General features: G+C 48.9%; 1 long non-coding RNA gene across 1 annotated transcript in view; it reads right to left on the reverse strand.

The window, feature by feature from the left end:
- The window catches only part of LOC139051563 (uncharacterized), a 150,455-nt gene extending 137,209 nt beyond the window's left edge, over window positions 1-13,246 (reverse strand). Inside the window, exon 1 of the long non-coding RNA XR_011509427.1 lies at window positions 12,451-13,246. This is a non-coding gene — a long non-coding RNA (uncharacterized lncRNA). The remainder of the gene's footprint in view (window positions 1-12,450) is intronic.
- Between the last annotated feature and the right edge of the window lie 13,496 nt (window positions 13,247-26,742).

Here is a 26,742-nt window from a genome sequence, read left to right on the forward strand (position 1 = left end):
GACAACGTAGCGGACAAGCAGAAATTTTGGTGGGAAAGAAGCTAGGGAATGAAAATCCCCTTCACTCGACGAAGCACACAGATGGCGCACCAGCTGTGACCAAGCAAGGAGAGGGAGAGAGAGCGTCGAGGAGGAGACTGCCTCCGCTCCCCAGAGATGATTTAAAGATAGTCCTCCGGCCGAAGGGACTGGCAGTGAAAAACCTGCAGACACACTAAGTGGCGCGAGCGGTGGTTGCGGCCACCGGACACGGATGCAGGGCTGAAGACCTCATCATCCGGCTCCGCACGGGCTCAAACATCATCATAATTAGTACAGACAACGAAAGTGCTGCTCAGCAAGTCAGGCGCATCACGCAACTGAAGATTGGTGAGCACAGCTACGAAGTCAACGCGCACGTGGCGGCGCCGGAGGGAACGCAGCGCGGGGTCATTCACGGGGTGGACCCGGGGACCGCCGCCGAAGAACTTCAGACAAACTTACGAACACGCACGCAAGAGGTGAAGATTTTAGCGGCGAGAATGCTAGGCCGATCTAGCACAGCTGTTATCACCTTTGATGGCCCCATCCTCCCCAAGCAAGTTTTGTACTACGGGGGGAGATGTGGTGTTATCCATACAGACCAACGCGGCAAGTTTGCTATATTTGCTGCCAGCAAGGTCACCGGTCGGACGTCTGCCCGACCCCCGGAATCAGAGCTTGCAAGCAATGTGGCCAGAAAGATCCGGAAGAGCATCATCAATGTACACCCAAGTGTCTGCTGTGTGGGGGCTCCCACGCGGTGGGCACAAAGGACTGCAAACAACGCCTAAAGTCGACAAACGAACTACGATGGGGACCCCAGGGCCAGCAGCGGCGGGGACGCAGCAGGAGCAGAAGCGGGGCAAGGCGACCGCGCTGGTTCCGGAATGAAGATCAAGAGCGATGGACCGACTACCGGAGTGAATCCAGGAGCCGCAGCCGAGGGCGCAGCCACAGTCAAGGCCAGGGCCGAAGCCGCGAGAGGGACGAGTCCTACCCAGCCCTGGGCGGCGCGGGCCAGCAGACCACGACGAAGCCAAATCAGCAGAAGAAAAGCGGCGGAGTTAAGGCGAGCTGGGGAGCCGGCCCTCCCAAAACGCTTTTTGCTCCGCACAACAACATAACCAATAACACAAGCATGCAGACAGAAAACGAGAAGAGGCTTTGTGCCGAAAACAGTAATCTTAAAAAGGAACTTGAGCTCTGCCGCGAAGAAACCCGGCAGCTCAGCAAAAGAATAGACGACCTAGTTCAGGAAATGCAAGAGATGAGAAAGGCAGGTTTCTCACCAGTTAGGGCGCCACCACCGCCGCAGCAACATATAGAGATCACGCAAACTAGCGAGGGGAACACCTCAATTGAAGACCTCAAAGCTTTCATGCAGCAAATGCAGTAGCAAATCCAGCAGCTAAGTCAAAAGATAGCCCTGCAAGACCAGAGCTTCCGCAACTACGTAAAGAATCAAACTACACAGAGAACAGTAAACGACGCCAGAGACCGCCTCTACAACGAGCGCAGGTTTGGATCAGAATCTCAGGGAACAAATAACAACACCAATACATCAACATGGCAGGACCAAACCAACTAGAGATTTGGCAGTGGAACTGCAGGAGCTATAAGCGCAAGCAAGGGCTCCTGCAACAGTTAATTAAAACTAGAGGAAATCCACCAGATTTAATACTACTACAGGAAACAAATTGCATCCCAACCCTAAAAGGATATACGTGTCAGGAAAATGGACGAACAGCGACTTTAATAAGCAACAAAATAACAACCATAACACATAAGGAACTAGAAGACACACATCTAGAACATATAGTGACCGAAGTGATTCCAAAACGGAAAAAGAAAGCGAAGAGCACTTTCGTAATAAATCTATATAGCCCACCTAAAAACAGAGGAAACTTCATTAAGCTTTTTGCGGAAGCGAAGAAGCTTGCAGGGCAAAACACCCTAATAATAGCAGGAGACTTCAATGCGAAGAGTCCGCAGTGGGGCAGTAGAATCGAAGACAAGAAAGGGCGCAGTATCTGCACAGCTGCGGAAAACATAGGCTGCAAGCTACTCACAGATGAAAGCCAACCCACCAGACAGGGCAATAGCGTGAGCGTGGACACGTGTCCCGACCTAACCTTTGTCAGGGGCGCTAAGCAAGTCGAATGGGAGAACTTGCAAGAAAACCTCGGCAGCGACCACTACATCATCAGGGTCAGCACAGAGGCAGAAATCACCAGGAGGAAGATTGGCAAGGCAAGTCTAACAGACTGGGATGCCTTTAGAGTCCACTGTAAACAGCTAAACGGGGACATAACCTCGGCAGAGGATTGGAGCCATCAACTCAGACAAATAAGAGATCTCTACACAAAAGAAGTGGAACGAACAGAACAAGCACCAGAAGTGGACAAACGACTCCTTAGGTTATGGGAGGCACGACGAGGCCTAACCAAGCGGTGGAAGCGTCAGAAGCTAAATAGAAAGCTTAAGAAGAAAATTGCCGAAATCACTCAGCAAGCAGAGGAGTATGAACGCAGCTGGCAAGGCAGGGGTGGCAGCAGTTTAGTACCTCACTGAATGGCACCCTAAGCACCGCCAGAACATGGCATATTCTCAGAACACTCATGGATCCGAGCAAGAGCAAGGCGGAAAGCAGCAAATCCATTCAGAGGTTAATCCACCAGTATGAAGGAACAGAAGAACAACTGCTCCAAGCAGTACGGGAAAAATGCTACGGAAAGATCTCGATAGAAGGCTACCGAGGCGACTACCAGGGTGACGAAAACTCAACTACGGACCGACCCATCACAAGAGAAGAGGTCGTCGAGGCTGTAAGGGCTACAACAAAGAACACAGCAGCAGGGGCGGACAAAATCCGAAACTCGCTAATTCGGAACCTCAGCGACGAAGCAATTGATCAGCTCACCCTCTACCTCAACAAACTATGGGAGGATGGCAAAGTACCAGCGGAGTGGAAACACGCCGTAGTGGTGATGATTTCCAAACCTGGCAAAAAACTCCAAATATAAAATCTCAGACCAATTTCGCTTACATCATGCCTAGGCAAGCTGTACGAAAGAATAGTGACCCGAAGAATCCAAACGCATCTTGAAGACGGAGGATGGTACCCCAACACCATGTTCGGCTTCAGGGCAAACTTGTCTACCCAAGATATCTTGCTACAGCTAAAAGAAGAGGTACTCGAGACAATGCCGAAACACGGGGAAAACGTGGTCATGGCCATCGACATCAAGGGAGCCTTTGACAACGTCTCCCACGCCGCCATTATGGAGGGGATTAACACCACTAATTGCGGGAAGAAAGTCCATGACTATATCAGAAGCTTCCTAACCGACAGAACAGCGACAGTAGGCCTAGGAGACCTACGGAGTGACGCCTTTCAAACGCCATGCAAGGGCACTCCGCAGGGCTCAGTAATCTCGCCAGTACTCTTCAACATAGCGATGGTCAACCTTACCAAGAAACGTAGCAAGATCCAAGGAATCAGTCACGCAATGTACGCGGACGACATAACGATCTGGACTACTCAGGGCTCACTAGGGGATAAACAAGAGGCACTACAAGAAGCTGCCACCTGCATCGAAGAATACACAAAGCAAAGAGGCCTCAGATGCTCCACGGAGAAATCTTAACTCCTCAGGGTGGGCAGACACCCCACTGATGCCCCGCTCGAAGTAAGCCTAGAAGGACAGAACATCCCGGAACAAAAGATGATTAGAATCCTCGGCATGTGGTTCCAAGGAAGCCGGAAATGCAGCCACACAATCTGCCTGCTAAACAAAGCAGCAGGACAGGTGGGCCGAATGATTAGCAGAGTGGCACACAAGCGATATGGCATGAAAGAGGAGGACACACTCAGGTTGGTCAACAGCCTGATAGTCAGCCGGGTCACATACTCACTGCCGTACCATGCATCACCAAAACCGAAAAAGAGCAAGTGGAGACCATCCTCCGGAAAGCGTATAAAACAGCTCTCCACCTCCCAAGGAACACATCCAACGACAAAGTCATGCAACTTGGAATCAGCAACACTTTTGAAGAACTAAGGGAATGCCAGCTCAACGTACAAGTATGAAGACTCAGCAATACAACGACAGGAAGGGCGCTCCTGACAAAGCTAGGTCGGGAAGTAGAAAAATCACAAAGTAGCAGGGCCACAATACCAGATCCACTAAGAAAAATGGCTGTGGCTTAGGTAAGGTTAAGCCCAGGATGCGAAGCATACTAGCCTTTATTTTAGTTGTTGAACCACTGTTTAGCCTGGTGAACTGCTGTTGCTTGGCTATATTTGGTTCGGCTAGACGAAGAAACAACTCATGCATTACTTCTTCGCCTTCAAGAGTGGAACGCGACAGCCTTCCCGTCGACCCGCCAAGGGGTGTAAGACAATGGGCTACAGGGCAGCGACTACGCGCCCCGCATTGGACGCGGTGAGCGTCGAGCAAAGCAGCGTTCGGCGCGGCAACGAAATGTGCGCCTGAGCAAGAGACGCACGCCTTAGAAACAGCGCGTTTCTAAGGCAACACCGCATTCACTAGAGGCGCTTTTGTACCGCTTTGAAGCGTTGTACTCGTGGCTCAGTGGTAGCGTCTCCGTCCCACACTCCGGAGACCCTGGTTCGATTCCCACCCAGCCCGTCTTGCAAGAGTTGAGCCAAAGCCACTTCTCCTCTGTCGTGACGTCACGGTGTCACGTGATTTCATGGTCACCGCCGCGCCTGAGGAGCTGGGTTGAGCCCTCGTAATATGCTTCGCATAAAAGAAACTACGCATACAACCTATCCCTCGCAACATGGACCCAAACCTCCATGCGAGTAGGAGACAGGCTAGGGCAGAGTTTTACGAAAAGACGATGGGACATCGGGGCAATACAGTCTATACCGATGCGTCCCTATACTCACACGCACACAAAAACAACGCGGCAGCGGTAATAGTAAATAATCAAGGAGAATTAATCACAGGACTCACGGCCGAGGTGGCTAACATAACCGAGGCAGAGGAAATTGCTGTCGCAGTGGCAGCGTAAGAAGGTTATAGAACAGGAATATCGCTCAATATTCTAACAGATTCACAAGAGGCGTGTCGGGGCTATATAAGAGGCAGAATAAGTAACACGGCGCTCAAGATCCTCAGCAGAGTTCCAATCGCTGAGGGACAACCCACACATAACATTATCTGGATACCGAGTCACGCAGGGATCAGGGGTAACGAAGGGGCGGACTGCCTAGCTCGAGGGATGACCAGCCGAGCAGGAACGTCAACCGCCCCAGAGGGGCCACAGATCAACTGCGGGAGCAGCTATTCAGAGCTATTAAACCTCTATAAGGGTCTAAGATATCAATATCCGCCACCCCATAAAGCATTAACAAAGGAGGAGGCCGCAGGTTGGCGGAGACTGCAAACGGGCACCTTTCCAAACTTACACATACTAAGTAGGATGTTCCCCACGCAGTATAGCGCAACCTGTCCGTGGTGTGGAGCTAAGCCAACATTATACCACATTAAATGGGAGTGTACAAGAAATCAGGCATTCCACAAACACAAAACACCAAGTGCAGATCAATGGGAGAGCTGGCTGACCAGCCGCGAGCTAGAGACTCAAAGAGCTCTAATAGCGCACGCGTGTGAGGCGGCCCGGCTCAGTGGAGCCCTGGACTAGGGGCCCATCCATGGCTGAAGAGGACTGAAGCTTCAAGAATGAAGACTTCGGCCTCGACCCGCTAAAACCTTTAAAGAGTGAATAAAGTTTTCCATTCCATTCCATTCTCCAGGTAGTCGCCTGCTGTGATTTGAGTTATCTCCTTTCCGTAAATGCCTTTTTGGGCTTGCCTGAACCAAGTACCCTCGGATTTTTGAAGTACGGATGTAAACAGTGTTCCTTGTGGATGGCAGTTAAGAAAACTAGCGTTGGTCAAGAAGCATTAGATCCGAACTCTGACCCGTATCGTCTTTAATCAGCAGAGGAGCTTCTCTAGGATGAAAGTGTTTTTCGCCATATATATCACAGGGACTCCGAAATAGCTGAACAAATGGCTATTGCACTAGCCCTGCTCACGGGATGTCATTTATAGTGATTCAAGATCTGCAGTCAGAGCATTTGAAAAAGGCACCGTTTCCAAACAGGCCCTTAGACGTATTGGGGGAAAGGCAATCACGCACCACTTCATTTATTGGTTTCCGGCACATCAGGGTCACGCTGTGCGTGAACTTGCCCACCGTGCTACCCTCGCCCAATCGGAAGCCGACTCCCCAGAGAACAGGGACACGCCCTCCACCTACAACGAGATTACTAAGCACTACTATCTCAGCCGTAGAACCTACTTTCTTCTTTATCCGCGCTTCAATAGAGCTCAAACATTACCGCTCCGTCTGCTACAAACGAATACCTATCCGAATTCGTCGCTCTTAAATAAAATCTATCCGGATACTTACACCAACGCTACCTGCCACGAGTGTGGAGATATAGCCACGTTAGACCATATGCTCTGGCAGTGTGCTCGGTCGCGCTCTATCATCGCTAACAGCTCGCCCAGATGGGAGGCAGTTCGCAGCCCTCTTCTGGCTGACCAACTCTGGGCTGTCCAGCAGGCCCACGATGCGGCCGAGAGGCTCGGCCTTCTGGTTCCCACGTGGGAGCGGCCCGCTTCGTGAAGACTTACGATCTGCAGGACTTTATTAAAGTTTTACCGTGACATACCATATATATAACAGCCGGAACACCTGCCTTCAAATCACAAGATACTTGCTCATATAGCGTTACAGGCACTGTAACGCTATTGAACGTAGGCCAGTAATACAATATGTGTGACAGCCATCTGGGTTATAACAGACGGAATGAAACGCTAGTGTGCCGCCTGCGAGTGGGAGTTCCTTTCACAAACCCCTACTCCTTCCTAATTGGAATGACGGGCATTCCCAATTGCTGCACATGCGGTGTCGAAGAAACGACCTAACATATCCTATGTGACTGCCCCACGTACGAAGATGAAAGGAATACCCTTCGGGCAGCTTTTGGGCACTTAGACGGCAGCCCCTTCACAGAGAAGATCTTGAGCCTGTGGCCTCGTGCGTCTGCTATGTGCAATGCATGAGAAGCTAACAAACAGACACCAAGGAAAACACAGTGCAAATTACTTGTACTTACTAACTGAATAAAGGAAGTAATAAATAATGGCAATAAAAGTGGATGAAAAAACAACTTTCTGCAGGTGGGGAACGATCCCATGTCCTCGCATTATGCGCACGATGCTTTAATTAACTGAGCTACTGCTCCGCCGTTTCCCCACCCACTTTCTTGGGTGTTTATGCGTTACTACTAGAACTAACCTTTGGGGTGTTAGCTAGCGCCACCACTCACAAACCTTGGCGGCAGATGTGGAGCACCCTTTCTGCCGCAGGCGTCACGAGTAACGTGATCTTTCTCAGTGTAGGCTACTGGTCAATAAACCCGCACATGCTACCTGAAAACATCAATGTTGCCGGATTCGAGAGCCTCGTTATATAACGAAGGTCTCGAATCCGGCAACCTCGATGCCTTCAGGTATACATAACGAGGGTCTCGAATCCGGCAACACCGTTGCCTTCAGGTAGCATGTGCGGGTTGATTGACTAGTTGCCTTGACCCGGAAAGATGACGTCATTCGCGACGCCTGCGGCAGAAAGGATGCTCCACATTCGCCACGAAGGTTTGTGAGTGGTGGCACTGGCTAACACTCCCAAGGTTAGGTCTTGTAGTAACGCATAAATACGCAAGAAAGTGGACGGGGAAACCACGCCGAGGTAGTTCAATTGGTTAGAGCATCTCACGCGTAATGAGAAGACGTGGGATTGTGCCCCCCTGCGGCAAGCTTTTTTCTCATGCACTTTCATTGCCAATAATTTATCACTTCTTTACACTTAGTAAGTACAATTTCCCCTGTGTTTTCCTTGGTGTATTTCTTTTGAGGCTTCTCACGATATGATTAATAAAATTCGAGCCCCTAGTTAACCTCATTTCTTCTTGCTATGTGCAAGGCCATAAAAGCACTGGGGCGCTTCTTGAAATGTCCCACCCTGTATGACCCCCTTTGAGTGGCACAGCGATGAACGCTTGTTTAAGTAACAGTGCAAACTGTGAACTTCTTTCTTCCTTCTCCTATTTCAATCCCCATTCTTCTTCCTCAGAGCAGGGTAGCCTACCGGGCTGAGCGTGGTGAACTTCCTGCCTTTCCCTTAAGGCTTGTTTCTCTCTCTGTCCCTTCCACTAAGGGCTGTATTCTGTAAAGGTTAGTTCTAGAACCGGTTCGCTCTGGCTGTAGTGACTCAGAGGGAGAGTGAAACGTGGTGGCGCGAAGGAGACCAAACAAATCAATGAACGGTGATACCCTTTGCGGCTCCAATAGGATTCTCTTTCGTCGGAGCATAGCTTCTTAGGTCGGACAATCTCTATAAGAGTTCCTTCCTCACATCCCGCAACATAGGGCATCTTGATGCGGTCAAAAAGCCTTATTTGACTGCGGCTTTCTCTTGCTTTGTGGTGGGAAATCTCACCCGTCCTTTTCCTTTACCTACAACAGTAATGGTCTTGGCGACGGCTGTAATGATGCCACTGACTGTATGCGATAGCCCAATTCATTCTTTATTCACGACGCACTGCTCAAAACTCCGAGTGGCAAAAAAAAAAAGAACCAGGGCGCACAGCAATTTCGTCACAATGTCAAAGAGATGCTGTATAGTCAGAGAGATGCTTCTAGCTCCTCGCAAAGGTATTGATTGCAGTGGGTATCTGGAGAGCCTAAAGTGCCTCCGAAATTCTTCCTCGATCATGTCGGACGCGTCGCATCATAGCTTCTCGTCACGTCGTGCTGGTCTGTCCCTGGCGCTCACCAGCAACACAAGGGAGCCGCCATTTCCACCTCTGTCACATCTCATTGTCTGGTCTCATCGTCGTTGTCTCGTCGGCCACAGCGAGGCTACCTGGCGTCCACGGTTGCCTTAGAAACCCTCGCTACCCCGCTGGCGAGTGCACGTGAACCTCGAGCGAACCACTATCCCGCGCTTCCGCTCGTTGCAGACGACGCGCTCGATTTAGGAATATTGACAACCTGTATAATGACAATAAAATGTGTGGCCGGGCTCACCAGGAATGACGACAGCCAAGCGCCGCTCAACGGCGTTCGTGAAAATGAATCGGTTATCCAAAGCGAACCGTTTCGGAATAAAATCGCTGAGTCGAATATAAAAGGCTAACTCAAGTGGAAGTTCACCAGTCAACAGATCCGCTGAGTTTTTATTTGCGTGACAGTGATTCTAGTGCGATGGGTCAGTTGTTTCTTGGAATACGGCGACTCTGTAAGAAACAAACTGTTTCCACTTCTCTGCGGAGCTACGAATACAGCGAATTGTAACTGTTGAATTTGTCTACATTTACTCCTGTGTTTTCCAGTCACTAGATGAAAAAGCCTCCCGCAAGAACTTGAGCACTCTAACAGCCAAAATTGCCGGGATCAGTTCCTATCCTGGTAGAGGCATCCGGTTAACTTGGGCAACCCTGCATTTTCAAATAAATAGCTGAGTGCCGGTATTGCTGTCTTCTTCCTCGACCCGCATGTACGCCGCTACGCCGTAAGCACATCTACTTGCGTCCGAGAAGATGTAAAGATGATGGCTCGCAGACTGCGTCGATGCCACTTTCAACTCCCACCTGGAAAGTGAAAACGTTTGCAGTCTTTTACATTGTTCACACGAATGTTTCCATATTTTGCGTGATGCTGCAGGTATGGCTTCTTCCTGCGTAGTTTCCGTGTTACCAAATTTTCTGGAAGAGGAATTTTATTAGCACAAGAAATGAAGATAGCCACCTCAAAGGATCAAAAAGCCCGGCTGTTGTATGAAGCACACATCACTTGGTGTCGTCCTTATTTTCAAACAACTTAAGCACCGACTCAATATTAATGTAACTTTTCTGAGTGTGAGTGTCCAATAATGGTCCTAGGACCTTGTTGCAGCTCTCCCGCAGTTTCCTCCAAAACTGGTAAAATTTGTCGCGGAAGTTAGTGGTAATTCATTGCCTATTTCTGAGGCTTCATTTCGGCTCTGATAAGGATAGCGTTTGCTACTTCGAATATGTGAAAGCCTTCTTGTAAAGAAGAAACTTCAGTAACAAGATCGTCGACACAGTAGCTCTCAGCTATTTCGCAGTAGATTGCAAAGTAGGGCCAACATGCTTGAAGTGATGCTGTTAAGTCGCAGTCAGAACAATTGGGCTTGATGTCGTACCAAATGGAACGCCCTTGTCCTTCTATAAGGTTTGATTTTCAGGATAGGTTCAGTTGAAGTCGGTGTGTATTGCAACCACAAATATCGCAAGGCATTGCAGTCCTTCTCGTGAATGCCGATCTGTAGGAATGCCTTGTGAACGTCAACAGTGATTCCCCTCGTGCGAAGCCTAAAGTTCTCAAGCATTTTACTGCGAAGCTGTATATGGCTAGGGTTCCATCAAAAACAACCATCCTTTAATGGCTCATACCCCCGTAAGCATTCATGCTACCGTAAGCAAGCGATAAATGCAATGGCTCATACGGGGCTCATAGCCCCATATGGCAGACGCTTCAAGCACTTAGCAAAGTAAAGCGAACAGCACCTAAATTCTTTCTAATCACGCATACAGCATACAGAATAGCTTGTCGAAAACTTTCATCATCAATGGCTCATACCCCCGTGAGGAATTACTCATACGCATCGTAAGTCAGCAAAAAAATGCAAGGACTCGTAGTCGCTCATCAGGTCTGGCATCAAAAGAATACTCGGTATCCCACAATCCGCTAGCACAGTAAAACTACTTCAACTCGGAATTCACAATACCACAGACGAATTAATTGAAGCGCAGTTTATTGCACAGATCTCCAGGCTTTCATCAACTAAGCCGGGAATCAAAATTCTCGATGAAGCTGGTCAGCTCCCATTACAGGCACCGCTCGACAGACACCCCCTGTCTAAATTAGCCCGTGAAGGTATAAAGGTTCAGCCCGTGCCGAGGAACATCCGCCCAATATATAACGAAGGTCGCAGAAGAGCGCGGGCTAGAACCATCCTTCGACGAATCGATCCTTACGGGGCAGACGCATTCTTCGTCGACGCCGCCAAATATGGCAGCGGAGACAGGTTTGCAATCACGGTCGTTGACGCGCGCGGTACATTTATCAGCGCCGCATCAATTTACGCTAAACACGCGAATGAGGCGGAGGAAACCGCGATAGCCTTGGCTCTTCAAGCCGCAAAAGGCCCAGCGACCATTTTCTGCGACTCGCGCACGGCGGTTAGGGCTTTCTCGTCCGCTATAGTCTGTAAATACGCAGCCGACATCGTCAACAGATCCTTTCGTATTACTATGCGAGAACACATTGGAGGTCATACATTAGCGTGGTTCCCGGCGCACATGAACGATGTAACTAACCAAGCGGGTTGCAACCCTAACGAGCGGGCCAACTGCCTGGCGCGTGAATTCACGAACCGCGCCCGAGATAACGATCCGGCTCTCCCGCAGGATTGCTCCTTCAAAGATAATCTTACGACCTTTCATGAAATTACATCACATTACAGACTAAGCAGAAGAAAATTCCCTCCCCCCAGCCCGAAACTCAACAGGGCTCAGGCTGTTACTTTCAGACTTTTACAGACGAGATCCTACCTCACCCCTAGAGCGCTGAGTTGGATAGACCCGAACTTCCCGCAATCGTGCTCCAAATACGGTCACGCGTGCTGCTCCTTCGACCACATGCTCTGGCTGTGCCCGTACAACGCGGGCTCCGACTTTCATAACAAGTCCAAGTGGGACGCCTTGCTGAAGAGCTCGGATTTCACAAACCAACTACAGGCCGTCCAGAGGGCCCGCGACGTCGCGGAGAGTCACCACCTCCCTGTCCCGTCGTGGGCGGAGCCACCAACTTGATCGGGGAGCCTTCGGTCCCCCCAATCGAGTTCCTCAGGACACTCTTAATAAAGTTCTTGTCACTGTCACTTGTAGTCCCGTAAGGTTCATGGCTACTCACTTTGCGTTACTTAGCTGCGATAACACTAACCATGTTGTCGTCGGTGATTTCAATGTCAATGCGTCGGTACGGAAAAGGGAGCGCTTTACGTACTCCGTGTTGCAGGCATATCCCTTGCGATGCCACACCCATCCGGCCTAACCGTCCACCCAGGGCCGTGCGTGCATCATTTGACATTATTCAAAAATGTGATTGTAGTTGCGAATCTAATAACGGCCACCGATCAAGACAATAAATGAGTGCGCGTACGTTTAGTTACAATCGCCACCCATCAAGAGAATAAATAAGTTCGTAGCTTTGTTCAAAATGTGTCACCTCCGAGTTGTGCGCTAAACAGCTTGACTGGTCAACCATTTTCCCAGAGTGGAATGGCTCATGATTCTTACCTGGTCGTAGTCTTTCTTGGGTCCTTTCTGTAGGCGATCTTTCAGCGATGGTACACTTTGCGTTTTTCATGAGGCGTCGAACACTATGCTTGTTTTCACTATGCTTCAGAGCGCTGTTCTGCAGCGTCCATCTTGAAGAACGTTGCAGATGCCAGCCCCGTGCAAGCCTCCTCGCGTGCCGTGAATTCTCCGTCTTCTTTTACTTGCGGATAATTTAATACCGTACTCCGGGGCCACGATTGAAGGCAATGCAATGATCGTCTCACTGAAAGCTGACCCCACGCTGCCCAAATGTGCCCGTCATTGTACAATGTCTCAACTGCTGTCACTTTCGTGGGAACGCAGAGCGTGAGCTGCCGCCTCACCTTCTCTCCCTTCTTGGCGCTTCGAGTGTTTAATAGCAGTACAGATGAGGCGATATGCTGTGTTCCCTAAAGGGTTGCAGAAGATAGCAAATCTTTCTCTACGTAATCTCTATCTACAGTCACACGCATTAGGGACATAAACACCACTTCCAGTTTCCTTGACGGTCCCAGACTGAACATCTGTTGAGATTCTACTTTAATTTTTTCACTGAGAACATCCGTTTATATGGAAAATAGGAAGCAGAAGAATCTCTTATTCAGTGAGAACTCCAGTTGGAGACATCTTCACTTGAGGCGGCGCATCGCGGCGGGGGAGAAATGCATAGACATGACGTTTTCTTCTGAAGCCTTCGTATCCCTCTTTTTCCTTCTTACCGTTGTCTTAGCTTATATCATTTGACTTCGGCACACGTTTCTGTAAAAATATGCAGAGTTTGTTGTAGCCACTGAAATTAGCGAGCGCTGGAGATCACAGGCACAGTATTGCCCCGTCGCAATTATTTTCTTTGCGGTCGCAGAGGTGGAAGTGACTGAAAGGTAGAATCTTCGACTGGGAATTGGTGGGGCTGTAGTTATAATGCTCGCATACGTGCACATTTGCGAATATTTCTGTCTTTCCGGAATTCTCGCAAATAAATTTTTGGTTCCTGCCGACGCCGGCCATGGGAATCAAAGCTTTTTGGGTAGTGAGCTCATAACACATATCGCTGCAAAAAAGAAATAAATAATAAAATAAGGAAACGCTCTTCTATAAAGGTATGAGACATCAAACAACTTATTGCCGGAATGAATCATGGGGAAATGGTGCATGGTGCAGCATGAAGCTTGTGGACACACGTCGTGTATTCGCTCTTTGTTCAATGTACGTGCGCTAGTAAAAGTATGTGATATTAGATTCACGGGCGTCGTAAAATATTCCCCTCATCCAAAATTCATACTTTCAATAGCAGACCACACTCATTGACGTGACTACTCCAAGGTTATTAATGAATATCAGTATATTTTGTTTATGGTGATTACTTTAGATTGGAGAAGCCTTTGATGGCTTCCCAAACCTTTTCTGCCGCAACGTTGTTGATTGGAGACATCTGAAATGCGTAAAAGTTCCCGAACTTTCTTTCCTCTATTAAGCGAATGTTTGCTACGCACCGCAGTGAGCGCTCTTGCAGTGCACGGGCCACCGCTAGGATGATGGAAGGCAATGGAAGATCTCGCGGCTGCACGCCGCGGTTGTATACTTCATGCACCGACTGACACTGCGATACTTCGAGGAGAAATTCGTATGATTTAACTATGCTCCGAATAGAGTTCCAGTTATCTCGTAACAGAACGACATGAATTCATAGCATCTGGCCGGGGCTTTCTTTTTTTTTTTCGAAATTTGTACCACCCCGAAATTCGTCGACTGTACTATTGCTGTTGCGCTAAGCGCACCTGCAAATCCCGGAATTAGAAGCCACCAAACGCGCCACATGGCCATGCCCTGCACCAACAGAAATACTTCACTGGTAAGTGCTTTTCCTCGTCAGCCGCGCCGTTTCTTTCACTCCTTCGTGGCTTGAGGTAGTTTTGCTTTATTATATATTGGAGAACGAGTGGAGCTATGCTAGTCCCTTTCTGGATAAGGCGCACACTTTTTGCTGGTGGCCTATTTAGAGGCCATAAGTATTGGTCACAAAGATATTTCAAGAGCTGCTGCCCTTTATCTGGTCCATGGGCTTCCTTCATTTGGCGTATGCCTAACGTGAGCATTCCGCACTCAGTAAAAGTAAAGAGTGCTTGGATACTACGTAGAAATGCGCAAATTGTACTGAAAGCAAAATAAGAAAATGCGTACGTTAGCCTTGGGAAGTGAATGTAAATGGCTCCAAAGTTTTTTTTCGTGGCTTCTTTGAAAAGAGCGGATATTTCATTGACGCTAATGGCGCTAGCTAAAATCAGATCGCTCCATGAAAGCATCAAACAGAGAGCCGAAATGACCAGCTTGAACACATGGTACGCGATTTGTGACGAACTCAATCAGAAACACACATCGATTTATTCCAAACAGTCGTGGAATGTCACATACTTATTACAATCTCAGTTTTCTTGTGCATATTGTCATTATAAAACATAATTGTTCAAACGACAATGGTTTACAAGTCCGAGCACTGAGCAGCTACACGCTTCTTAAAGGGCTAGTTATTCTTTAACTTTATGGAAAACCACCCAAATATAGACATATACAGGGCGCTTCAGCGAACACTTTCAAAAATCTTTAAAAGTTGCCTATGGGAGGTAGCTCAATTCTGGATGATGAGCCGATCTACTCGAAGCGGCGCACACTACTTGCACAAAAAATTGGAATGCAAAATTAACAAATTAAGAAGAATTCACTAATTCACATTTTAGCTAATTATCTTATTATCCATATTGCAATTTACAAATTCTAGCAATGGACTTCGCAAGGTGGATCCACTTGCAACGAAGTCTCAGGATGACACCAGTTTCGAGATATAAATTCTCCAACTTTCTGGAGAAATGCATTGGCGTTGCAGTTACTTGTGTGCTTCAGTCCCTCAAACGACGTTGTGAACAAATTAACTAGAACGCCAATGCATTTATCCGCAAAGTTCGAGAATCTCTACCTCGAAACTGTTGTCATCTTGAAAGTTCGTTTACGTAGATCCGCCTTGCGCACTTTCCGGCTATAATTTGTCATTTGCAATATGGGCCAAATGTAATTAGTTAAAACTTAATGAGCGAATTTTTAATAATTAGGCGATCTTGCATTTACATTTTTTGTGCAAGTATTGTCCGCCGCTTTGAATAGACCAGCTCAATTAGAATTGTGATAAGTAAGATTTTTGAGTGTTCGCTGAAACAGTGTATATTTCTATAAAGATGAGGTCACTCCCAATCATTTAAACACCGCAAGTTTTACAAATGTGTCACTTTTTTAATCATATTTTTTTTGAAACGCGAGGATAAATGCCTCAGGGCATACAAGGGTATGGGATGGGGGTGAATAAGGGTGAATAAATGAATGAAAAAAGATTTGCTGACCTAATGAAGTCCAAGAGGAATCGATAATGCGGTCCCGGCGTCCAAGCAGTGTAATGGCTCAGATTATGCGGCGAGAGTCCAGCTGCTGCGAGGTGCCGAAGCCTCGTCGGTTTCAGTGCAGGGCAAACCCACAGCAGGTGGTGGATGTCGGCTTCAACATTTCGCGACTTGCAAAGTGGACACTCAGGACGAGGATATAGCGGGCGAAAGTGTGGCCACTTCCTAGTCACGGCAGGAGTGAGGGCTACCCCAACCCGGATCCTCCGAAGCGCAACCTCCTCTGCAGGGGTAAGACAGCGGGGGAGGTTTACCGCACACGTAGGTATGAGAGCACGTGTGCGGCGCCGGAGGTGCGCCTTTCTTGTTAAAAGGAGGGTGGCATCACCTAGGTGAAAGAGTTGAGGCAGTGACGATGGAGAGGTCGCTAGACGGGTCGCAGAATCCGCACGGCTTTGGAAGCCTAGAAGGTCGCGTGGGATCCACTCGACAGATATTGGCGGCGGTATGCGTGCCGCCAGAAGATGGATCTGTTGGCATATGTCAGGGCTGCGACTGACGTGTCGCAGAAGCAGTGTCGCCTGGAGGGCATCAGTGCGCATGACGATGCGGGCCGTGGGGACCATGGGAAAGGCGGCCACAGAGCACAACGCTTCTCGGAGAGCAAGGAGCTCAGCACAAAAGGAGGAAGGAGGTTCTTGGACTTGAAACCGGGTCGTCTTATTAAGGGCAGGTGCGCGTGGACAATAAATTGCAGTGGTTGTTTCACAGCCCTTAATGCTTGCATCAACCTAAAGGACGATGAAGCCAAGCGGCAGGTGGGCGTCTTGAGCTACAATTCGGTCACGAAGCGATGCCGACGCGTGAGTTGATGTCGGGCGATGTATATCAGTTGGCTTGTTATCACTCAGCTGTACTAAACTCCAGGGAGGAAGAACTGGCGATGGTGGTGGTAGAAGCGAGTTCGAGAAAGCGTAAGCCCTCAGAGCACACGGTGCGTGTGAAAGGCTGGTCTTAAGCTTGCGAGCATCACGTCGCTGCTGCACCAGCTCATCTAGTGTGTTGAGCTGTGCATTTTCTTGGAGAGCCACGATCGGGGTGATGCGGGGAAGGCAAGTGATGACCCTCATTGCCTCGCGATTAACAGCCTCAAGGCGATCCCACTGTGTCCTCGTCAAATGCTGGAATCGGGCTTGATAAATAAGGCGTGGTTGCACTACCACCTTCACCAATTGTCACGCAACATATGAGCGGGCGCCGCCCATTTTAGGAGCAATGCGCCTAATCAGACCCAACGTCTGAATTGCCTGATTTTTAGCGCTGGAGAGCCAAGCAGTTCCGGTTCCCGACTCGTGTACCATCGGACCCAGAATTTTTATAGTTGAACATTTTTGAAGAGGGGTTCCGGATAGATGAAGACGAATGGGTGTTGCAGAGAGTTTACGCCGGCCCCAGCGATTGGCGACTGACATGTAAGCAGATTTGCTGACGGAAAGCCTAAGGCCGACCGAAGAGGCGTAAGTCGCCGTGATATCTAAAGCTCATTGCAGGGCAGCGGCTTTAGATATGAGTGTGCCATACCGTGATGATGAGTGCGCCATACCCTGATGTCATCAGCGTACAACAAGAACTTTATGTCGGGTACATCGTGCAAGCGCCATGCAAGTGGGATGAAAGCACTATTGAATAATGTGGGTGGTAATACAGATCCCTGGGGTATGCCACGAAGAGGGACAAATGAGCCGACGGCGTCACCACTGAGGTGAATTGCAAAATGTCGGTCGTCAAGGAAAGATTTGACAAAATTCCGTACTCTAGGGGGAAAATGCAGCATGTCAATTGAAGCCAAGATGGCAGCATGACTGATGTTATCACACGCCTTTTCGACGTCCATAGCGAGGACAGTACGGACACTGTGGCTACGAGTTGACGATAAAACCGTGGATGCCAAGACAGCCAGCCCATCTTCAGTACCTATGGATGGACGGAAGCCAATTTGAGCAGGGTGGGAGAAACCGTGGTGCTCTAGCCACCACGACATTCGTGTGGCTAGCATTTTCTCAGCAAGCTTGCTCAGCGTTGACGTTTGGGAAATGGGTTGGAAGTTGCCAAGGTCAGTCGGCGGCTTGCTTGGTTTCGGAATCGGGATCACAATAGCTGACTTCCACCCTGGCGGGACAACGCCATCTAGCCATACCTTGTTAATGGTGTCGAGGAGTTGAGGCAGCACAGCGCAACTCAGGTTCTTGTAGACCTCATAAGTAATAGAGTCTGGGCCTGGTGCTGTCTTGCGACTGGTACCATCTATCGCTGCAAGCAACTCAGGCATGGTGAAAGAGCTTGCAATCCCCTCGGAGTCTGCTGTAGATGGTAACCTGTCGATATGTGTCGGAATGCCTGCCTGGGGAGCACCATTGGCTGTTTGAGGCAACAAGTCGTACTGCGGGAAAAACTTCCGGGCTGCTTCTCTGGTGAAATCATCCGGCGACAAGCCAGCAGAGAAGCAGGCTGTGGCTGCCGCGTCTGGACGGCGGCCACCGTGTTCCATGGCACGGAAGGTCCGCCAGAGAGAAGCATTCGATGTCTTGGATGAAAACCGCTCACACCACGTATGTCAGTGTCTCCGCGAGAGGTCGCGTTCATATCTGCAAGCCTTAGCAGTAAGGAAATTCAGTCTTGTACGTGCTTGTGCAGAAGTGGGGTCTCGGGATGCTGCCAGCTAAGCTTGTCTGCGAGCAGCCCAAAAGTTGAGCAGGCCGATATCCGGTGCCGGTCGATCGACGTCTACCCAGCTGATGGTTGTAGTTTCATTGAGCGCGCTTTGTATGCGGTCAACAAGTAGTGGTGACGAGTCCACAGAGGTATCTTGGAGAACGGTGCGAAATTTGTCTCAGTAGACTACAGAACAGTTGCGGCGCAATCGGCGGGCCTGCGACGGATGAAGGCCGATGATGATAGGGTGGTGGTCACTACCCCAGCATTCGGGCTCCAGGTGCCAAGTGGGAGTGCCGGGACCCGACCGCCACATAAGATCCGGTGCGTATGTCGTACGTCGAGCTTCAGGCACAGCTCGCGTTGCTGAATCGGGATGGTTCAGTAGCACAAACAACGCATCCGCTAAAGCGTCCCGCACACGCCTACCTCGAGGGCTAGAAGTAGGGTACCCCCAATCTGGGGGAGGGGCGTTGAAATCACCACCAACTAAAATAGGACACGCTGGGTATTGGCGACGGACATTCACTTACCAGCCCAGATTAATTCTTGAAGTAGAGCCACCGGCTGGTCTTATGTAGTATGAAACTACCACAACAGTTGCCTTTGGCAACTTCACAGCTACTGCCACTACCTCCTGATATGAGTTACACCAGTTTTCAAGAGAAAGGCAGACCTGAGGATAGCGCGTATCAACATACACTGCCGCCTTTCCTGGAGGGGCAGCAGTGTGCACGCGACGGTCACTCATCGAAGGAGACACGTATCCACTGAAGCCCGGAATGGCAGGCAAGGTGTTGGTCCCCTGTAGTAACAGGACCCACACCTGCAGCTTGTTCCTACGTAGACTGGATTTAAGCTCCCCCACTTTCGTGGAGAGCCCTCGACAGTTCCATTGAAGCACGCCACAAACACCTGTGCCCGCCATTTTGATTACGAGTCCAGACGTTGCAAAATCACAGATGTCAGGTTGGATAACTGGCTGACCATGAACCGCATAAGGGATGTTGTAGAGTTATCCGGCAACGGAGCTGAAGATCTGGTAGACTCTGCGACCGATACAGCAGGGCGTGACAGAGACGATGATGCAGCGGAATCGATACTTGTAGTGGTGTGAGATTCCACTGCACGTCGCCGACGCGCAAGTAGTTCACGGTGCTGTCGGAGCTTGGATACCTCCGCTAAAAGGCGGGCAATTTGATTGTCAACTGCTGCCATATCGTCACGCGGATGTTCCGGCCCGCTCTGCTTCTGTATAACCAGAGGGCGACGGCGGTCTTTGCGAACTTTGTCACTGTAAGTCTGTTGGGAAAGGGTGCAGGCGGGTCGGGCTCGGAAAGCTCTGGCCAATCGTCGTCATCCCACTGGAGCGCCGCAAACCTGTTAGATGTCAGCACTGGTTGTGTTGCAGCATGCTGAGGCCATTGCTTAGGAATCCCGCGACGAACCTTCTGAGTGGCCTTTTGCTTTGTGGGACAAGTTGGAGCAGTGATCTCGTGGTCGTCGGTCTTGCAGAGTCCACATCGATAAGACACTGCGCCAGCTAATACAGCTTCATCTGGTGCTGTAAATGGACAGGATCGGCGCATGTGACCCGGTCGGAAACATTTGTAACAATAGACGCCACTGGGTTTATATGGCGGAGGTCGTAGAATGCAGCCATAGTAGTGTACAGGCGGGCTGGGGGAGTTGGTGGGCCTTGCAAGGTGACGATGCAAGAGCGCCCCTTTCCCATGTAACGCGCTTGAATGACACGGTGAGTAGGACAGTAGAGCGAACGCTGGAGAGCAGTCTGGTCCTCGCCAACGTCAACGTTGTAAACGACACAGCGCTGTAGATCCGAGCCCTCTACCAGGTACACCTGGACCAGCACGGTGACCTCGCTGGTTATCGAGAGACGTTGAAGCGTTTGTAAACGCTCCACAGCAGCCAATGTCGGGAGCCACACAGCGATGGTATTTGACTTCTTCCGGGCCATGAAGCCGCGGAAGCGTGTGGTGCCAAGACAAGCGTCTAGGTTCGCCTGAATAATCCTGTTCGGAATCTCCGTGAGGCTTGTGGGGGCCAGAGCTTTAATGGTTGCTTTATAGCAAACCGAGCCCGGTGTCGACACAACTGGGTGGTCAGTCGTTAGACAGGAACACCTGCCTTGGGAGCCGCTGTTGACTGAACATGAATCTGGTGCAGATTGCTCCGACGGACGCTTCTGAGAACCACGGGGGGCCGCGGCACAGATGGTAGCGCAGAAGACAAGTCCATAGGAGTACTCGTTTCGTCATGCACAACAACTAGAGCTCCATTCCCGATCGGTGTCTGGGAAGCCATCGCCGGGCTCCGCCCTGCGGGCAGATCACTCACGGTCTGATGTGCATTTTAGGAAGGCGATGGGTGGGCTGTAGCCGAAGGACTTGGAGCAGGAAGCAGGAGCTGGGATCTAGGCTCAAGTATCAATTGTGCGGCCGGTAACGCCGTCGTGACGAGCGGCGCCGGCGAATCTACCGCCGCCAGCGCATCGCCGGAGGCACTAGGCCTAGTCCCAGTGTACAACTCAGCTGCAGGGCCGATGGAGTGACATTCGCTGAATGTCAAAAACCGGACTGCGCATGAGCGTCCGGGGCGTCCTCAGATGTCTTGGGGTCAAATCTCTTGATGTACGGAACGTATCTACGCGGAAGGCGAGATTTTTCACAGGAGCGGTGAGCAGCCACCTTAGCAGGGAAACTTCGTCGTCGTCGTCTCATAAAAATTATAAAAAATCATAAAAATTAAAACGCATAATGCGGAACTGCGTGACAATATATGGCATGCTTAGACTTCACGAGTTTATAATAGTATGTTTTTAAAGGTTTAGCCGATATTGACTAAGTCATGCACTCGAAGCATCCGTAATCCCAAAACTGCACCGTTATAACTATGCCTAACTCTTTCATTCCCGTTAAAATGGTGCTACCTTTCGGTGCTTTTATGCTTTATCGTTTTCTTTAAATACGTATATAGAAGTCTCGGCGCATACAAAAATACATAAAATAACGGCCTGATCCCAGGTGTTTGAATGGATGTAAAGCAGGAACAATTGCTCACACAGTTTTTGAGAATCCCTATGTGAAACTCCAAGGGATCACCTCAAGGAACACAAATGAAAGCATTATTTAGTCTATTTTAGTACTGATAGCAAAAAACAACGTCTGAAATATAAAAATATGCACCTGGCTCATAAACCCTATCTTTTGTAGATTAGTGTGATTCGTCGGCGGGAAAACTAGTCACAGTGATGCATATGCTATGTGGGAAAGCAGTAGCTTTGCAAATGTGAAAATGAGTAAGTTCCTATTCTACAGAGTGCAAATATTTTTTACTCAGCCACCTGGTTCGTGTGTGTGTGTGTGTGCGTGTGTGTGTGTGGGTATGTGCGTGCGGATATGCGCGCGTGTGTGTGTGTATGTGTGCTTTTTTACTGCAAGCGTTAGGCTCTTGAAGTACTGGATGTCAGGTCAAAGAGTATGCACGATTGTTAAGTGCGGGTTCAACTCGCGGTGGAGCCTCCATGTGCTTTATTCTGTTCCTGTCAAGTGGCATACAGTAATGTGAAGTGCTTACAATATTTACAGTACTCAATAGGGGCGCTTGCACAATCGGTGTTCCCAATATAAGAAATTATTAGACTCCTAGTCATGCTTCCGTCGAAGGTGGATCAGAAATCAACGCCATGCTCTTGTTTGAGTTAAAACTGCCCAGGATGGGAAGGATTGCTCGTAATAATTAGTGCATATGTCGAAACGCTGATAGGTCAAAGCAAACCGCGTTGGCAAAAGTAAAGTTGTGCTTGATATTAGCATAATGCAAGATTTATTCTTCCTACACTCCCCAGTCGGTCAAAAACATGGTAAATATGAAAAATAGTTAAAATTCTGTCATCATTTTATTCAGTGCTAGACATTGCTGGTGGAATAATTCCAATGGAAATGTTTGGCAGCGCGTAGTAAGGCTGTCGATCAAGTTTTATAGGCGGGGTAACGAAAGAGATAACTAGCGCGCTCTATCTCGTCTCCTTCCTTGTTTCTGTGTGTGTTCGCGCCTAGTACCCAAGATGAGCTAACTTGCTAACTGGCATAACTTTTTTGTAAACGATTAGCGCAACCTTGTCAGTGTAAACCACTCTTCTAGCCGCTGGCAGCTTCAATTTGATTGCAAACATGCCACACTGCTTGCCCTCATCGAGTGACGGCCTGGTGCCTCCGACAACCCACTCTGTTTTCGCCGTTAGTGACCGCGAGGCAAGGGGTGAAGAAAGTGCAGGAACCCAGCGGGTGAAATCAGCCGGCTTCGGCGGCACGCACTGCACTCTGCAAGCGCCAGCACTCTCGCAAGAAGAGGCTGCTCGAGCAAGTAGGTAGGAATTGGGATGGGGAGGAGGGAGCCGATACGTGAAGCAGGCAGCAGAGCCAAAAGAGCGAATTGCAAATGGCGCCCCCCGGCAGATCCGGGTGCACACAGCGCCACCCCGCGGCGTGGACCCTAGCTTCCACCGTGTCCAGTCGCTGTCAATGCGAGCGCCCCACTGCGGACGCTCAATGCGAAACGGAGATATGCCCGCTCGTATTTATCTTTAGCGCACGGCTCTCGGGCCTCTGGCGAAAAGAGGGGGGGGGGGTGCGGTGAGGGCGGGGAGACCGAAAGCGTGGGCCACCGCTGCTGGGCGTGCACCCTCGCCTCCAAACCACTCCCCGGGCACGTCACAGAGCACGGATGTCGGGCTTTACATAGAAACAAATAAAAAAAAGTATACGACTTTTACACAATTCATTCTGGCGCACGCTCATTCTCTCTCACTTTCTTGCGCCGTATGTATTAGCCGCAACGACAGTGCAAGTGTGTGCTGCTGCTGGGTGCTGCGAAAAGCTCGAATCAATCGTTCCAGAACATCTTCGTCTTACACAGCTTGGCACTTGAGCCAGTAAGCGTAAAAACGAAAGAAGAAGCTATTAAACTCACACGCGCATGTATCCAGTTTTAAGCCTGTGCATAACAGCCAACTCCGGCGATCTTTCGATGCCCACCGACCGTAATCAAACCCTTGAATATACGTTCTCATATTCACTCTGATTATCGGTGCCCAACGATATGAGCGGAAGTAGTTTAGTTGTCCTGAAAATGAATTTTAAAGATTGATTGCGTCTTCCCGACTCACGCCCACGAATGTATGACTTTTTACTGGCCACCACTTGTTCGTCACGTCAGAGTCTACGCCACCACTTCAACCAGAAACGACGAAGCTGACTGCTTTTTCTAGAAGACAATGCCCGTATTATAAGTTATCGTTTTGACATACGCTTTGACCGCTGCTGCTTCTCTTTGTCTTGCCGCAGCACAATGCGTTGAGCTTGGACTCGTCAGCCGGGTTGCGTGGCGGCGGCGGCGGGTCAACAGCAAATGGCGATCCTTCAGCGCTCATAGCCTCGCTGAAATCGTCGCTGGAGTCGCCACTGAAGACGCCGCTGTCTAGTTCGAAAGAGCTGGAAGAGCGGCCAGTGACCTCAGATGACATCGTCACCTCCTATTTTTTTTTTCGGCATTAGCACCACGTGTACGCGTGTTTAGCACGCTTTCTGCATGTTTACATTACGGTGATGTAGAATATGACGTCAACGACTCATTGTAGACGTCACAAAAAGAAGCTACCAGTTTCGGTACCTCGTTTATTGGTTATTTAAAATTATTGATGAGTTTCTAAGCAAACTGAACTACTTTACCATTGAAAGGACTTTCAGTGCCATTTTAAAATGACAATATCCTAGTACGGTTAACGAAACGCCGGAGTTGCCCTTTAAAGTTGGGCCATTTGAACGCAGTCTCACAGGCCAGGCGGCGCACGTCTACACTGCAGGTGGCTATGACCACTCTTTATGCACCGAAAATGACCTGCAGAAGGAGGTGGCCCCGTCGTCGGCGTGGACGAGCTGTAGGTTCAAGCGAGACCTCGCTGACTTCAGTTGAGTGAGTCGAGCACGAGGGGTTTGAATGGGCATCGGTTTATCTACCAGATAGATTGCGTCAAGCGAACAATTAACGCAAGCCCCGACTCGAATACATATGGCCAAGCCTTGCGCCGCGGACATGGATCTCGGAATGTCAGCACGAAGAAAGGTAGTTATCAATGCGACACTGTGGCAAATAATCGAGTCCTGCAGCTACTGTTGTCTCCTTTAAATGCATTAGCGGCGAGAACAGGTACAGAAATAATGCACTCTATAGGTGATCTCCTGGCTTTGCTGCAGTAGCTTCTACCCATGTACGACAAAATGGATGTGCCATGAAGCGTGCCGGTGCGCATTGTACACTCACAGTACACTATGCAACTATCATCAACAGCTTCTCTATGCCACCCTCCTCAGTTGTCGTACCCTCTCTCTGTCGCTCCTCCAAATCATTTACCAACGCTGAGTAGCATGCCAGCGCTACGTCAGCCGGGGCAGCCTATTGACCTTGCTCCCATTGAAGTTTGTTCCTGCCTCTTTTTCCCGCTTAGTTTTCGTCACTGAAAAAAAGGAAACAAACAGGATCGCAGAATCACAGTTGTCCGTTTTGTAAATTCTCCATGCGATCTTCTATACTTTAGCCACTACGTTGTCATTCCGGTGTTCGTGATTTCATCATAAATAATAAAACGTATGTAGGTACAAAAAAAGCATAGCAACTCGACCACTGCCAGGGCCTAGTTTAAGCCGTTCGTGATTACAGCCCTCACTTCTTCGTAAATACATAACGATGCATATTTTGCACACTTTTCCAAAGCCTTAGGTAACTTAAGTGGCAGGACATTATTAGCAGAATCGGCATACCACGTTTTCCAAGAAATTTCTCCGGCCCATCTGAGGTCTTCTCTTATCCAGTGGAAGCAATGTGTTTTGATAGACACCTCTTCATTATCTATTATTGCTGTTATTCTTCAAAGCTACGTATAAGAATGACTGTTAATAAACATACCGTATTTTGCTGACTTTAAGCCGCACCTTTGTATAAGTTGCAGGCCCCACTTCTCGCGAGTTTCGAAGAAGAAAATAGAATATAAGTCGCACTGGTGTGTAAGATGCGCTTATTTTAACTCGGTTGCCATGATGACACGCGATTATGCGCGCTTGTACTCTCAACGCAAAATGCCGCGTTCATATCTAAGACCATACCCCCCCCCCCCCTTCCGTTTCATGGAACTAAATTTCTGCAAACATTTTTCATTTTTCATAGCTGCAAATTCTAGCTTAACCAAACTAAACCAACACTCGTGCGCGCTCGGGGGAAAACAACGGTGATATTGATCTGGTCAGCGTGCATGGTTTTATGTACACATAAATCGCACTGTCGTATAAGACGCACCGTGGACATTTTCGGAAAAAGAAACGACGACCTATAGTCCGGAAATTGTGGTATAGATGAGCGATATCTTGAAAAGTGCAATTAAACCAGTGTTTACTAAGTATGCAAGAAAAATAGCCTCTTTGTTCCATTTTATAACCCCATAACACTCTGTCACTGCGAACACCACGCTTCGAAGTTCCCGAAAAGAGAATAATTAGAGCTGTACTAGTAAGCTATCCTTCTACAATACCAAAAAAAAGTCACTGTTACCGCGAGAGGAGGCTTGGTACAGTGGAAAACGAGCCAAATCGAAAGACACATGATGCCGCCGCCTTCGAGTTACCGCACAAGGCAGCCGTGACGTCATAGATTTTGACGGTGTTTGCTTCGGCCTGGTTAAGTTTTACTTAGTAAGCATGGAACGCATTGTATCTTACAGGAGCCATAGATTGAACTTGGCATGTTTGGAGAACATTTAGAACGCCCCAACGGCTGCAGTACAAGATAATAATTTGAAATTCGTGACGTCACACTTACGTATTGATGTTCGGGTTACAGCGCAAAATTTAAAACATTTATTTATTTATTTATTTATTTATTTATTTATTTATTTATTTATTTATTCAATTATTTATAAACACTGAAATTCCTGGTCGGGATATTTGTAGGGTCGGAAATGAGTGATACATGATCTGACATAAGAATATTGGCGGAAAAGACAGATATAAAAAAAGAAAAAAGAAAAAGAAAAATGCATACAATGCAATTCATATACTCATACTTATACACACATATACACAGATATATACCGATATGACAT

The sequence above is a fragment of the Dermacentor albipictus genome, unplaced genomic scaffold, assembly GCF_038994185.2.
Source record: "Dermacentor albipictus isolate Rhodes 1998 colony unplaced genomic scaffold, USDA_Dalb.pri_finalv2 scaffold_12, whole genome shotgun sequence".
NCBI classification, from domain to species: Eukaryota; Metazoa; Arthropoda; class Arachnida; order Ixodida; family Ixodidae; genus Dermacentor; species Dermacentor albipictus.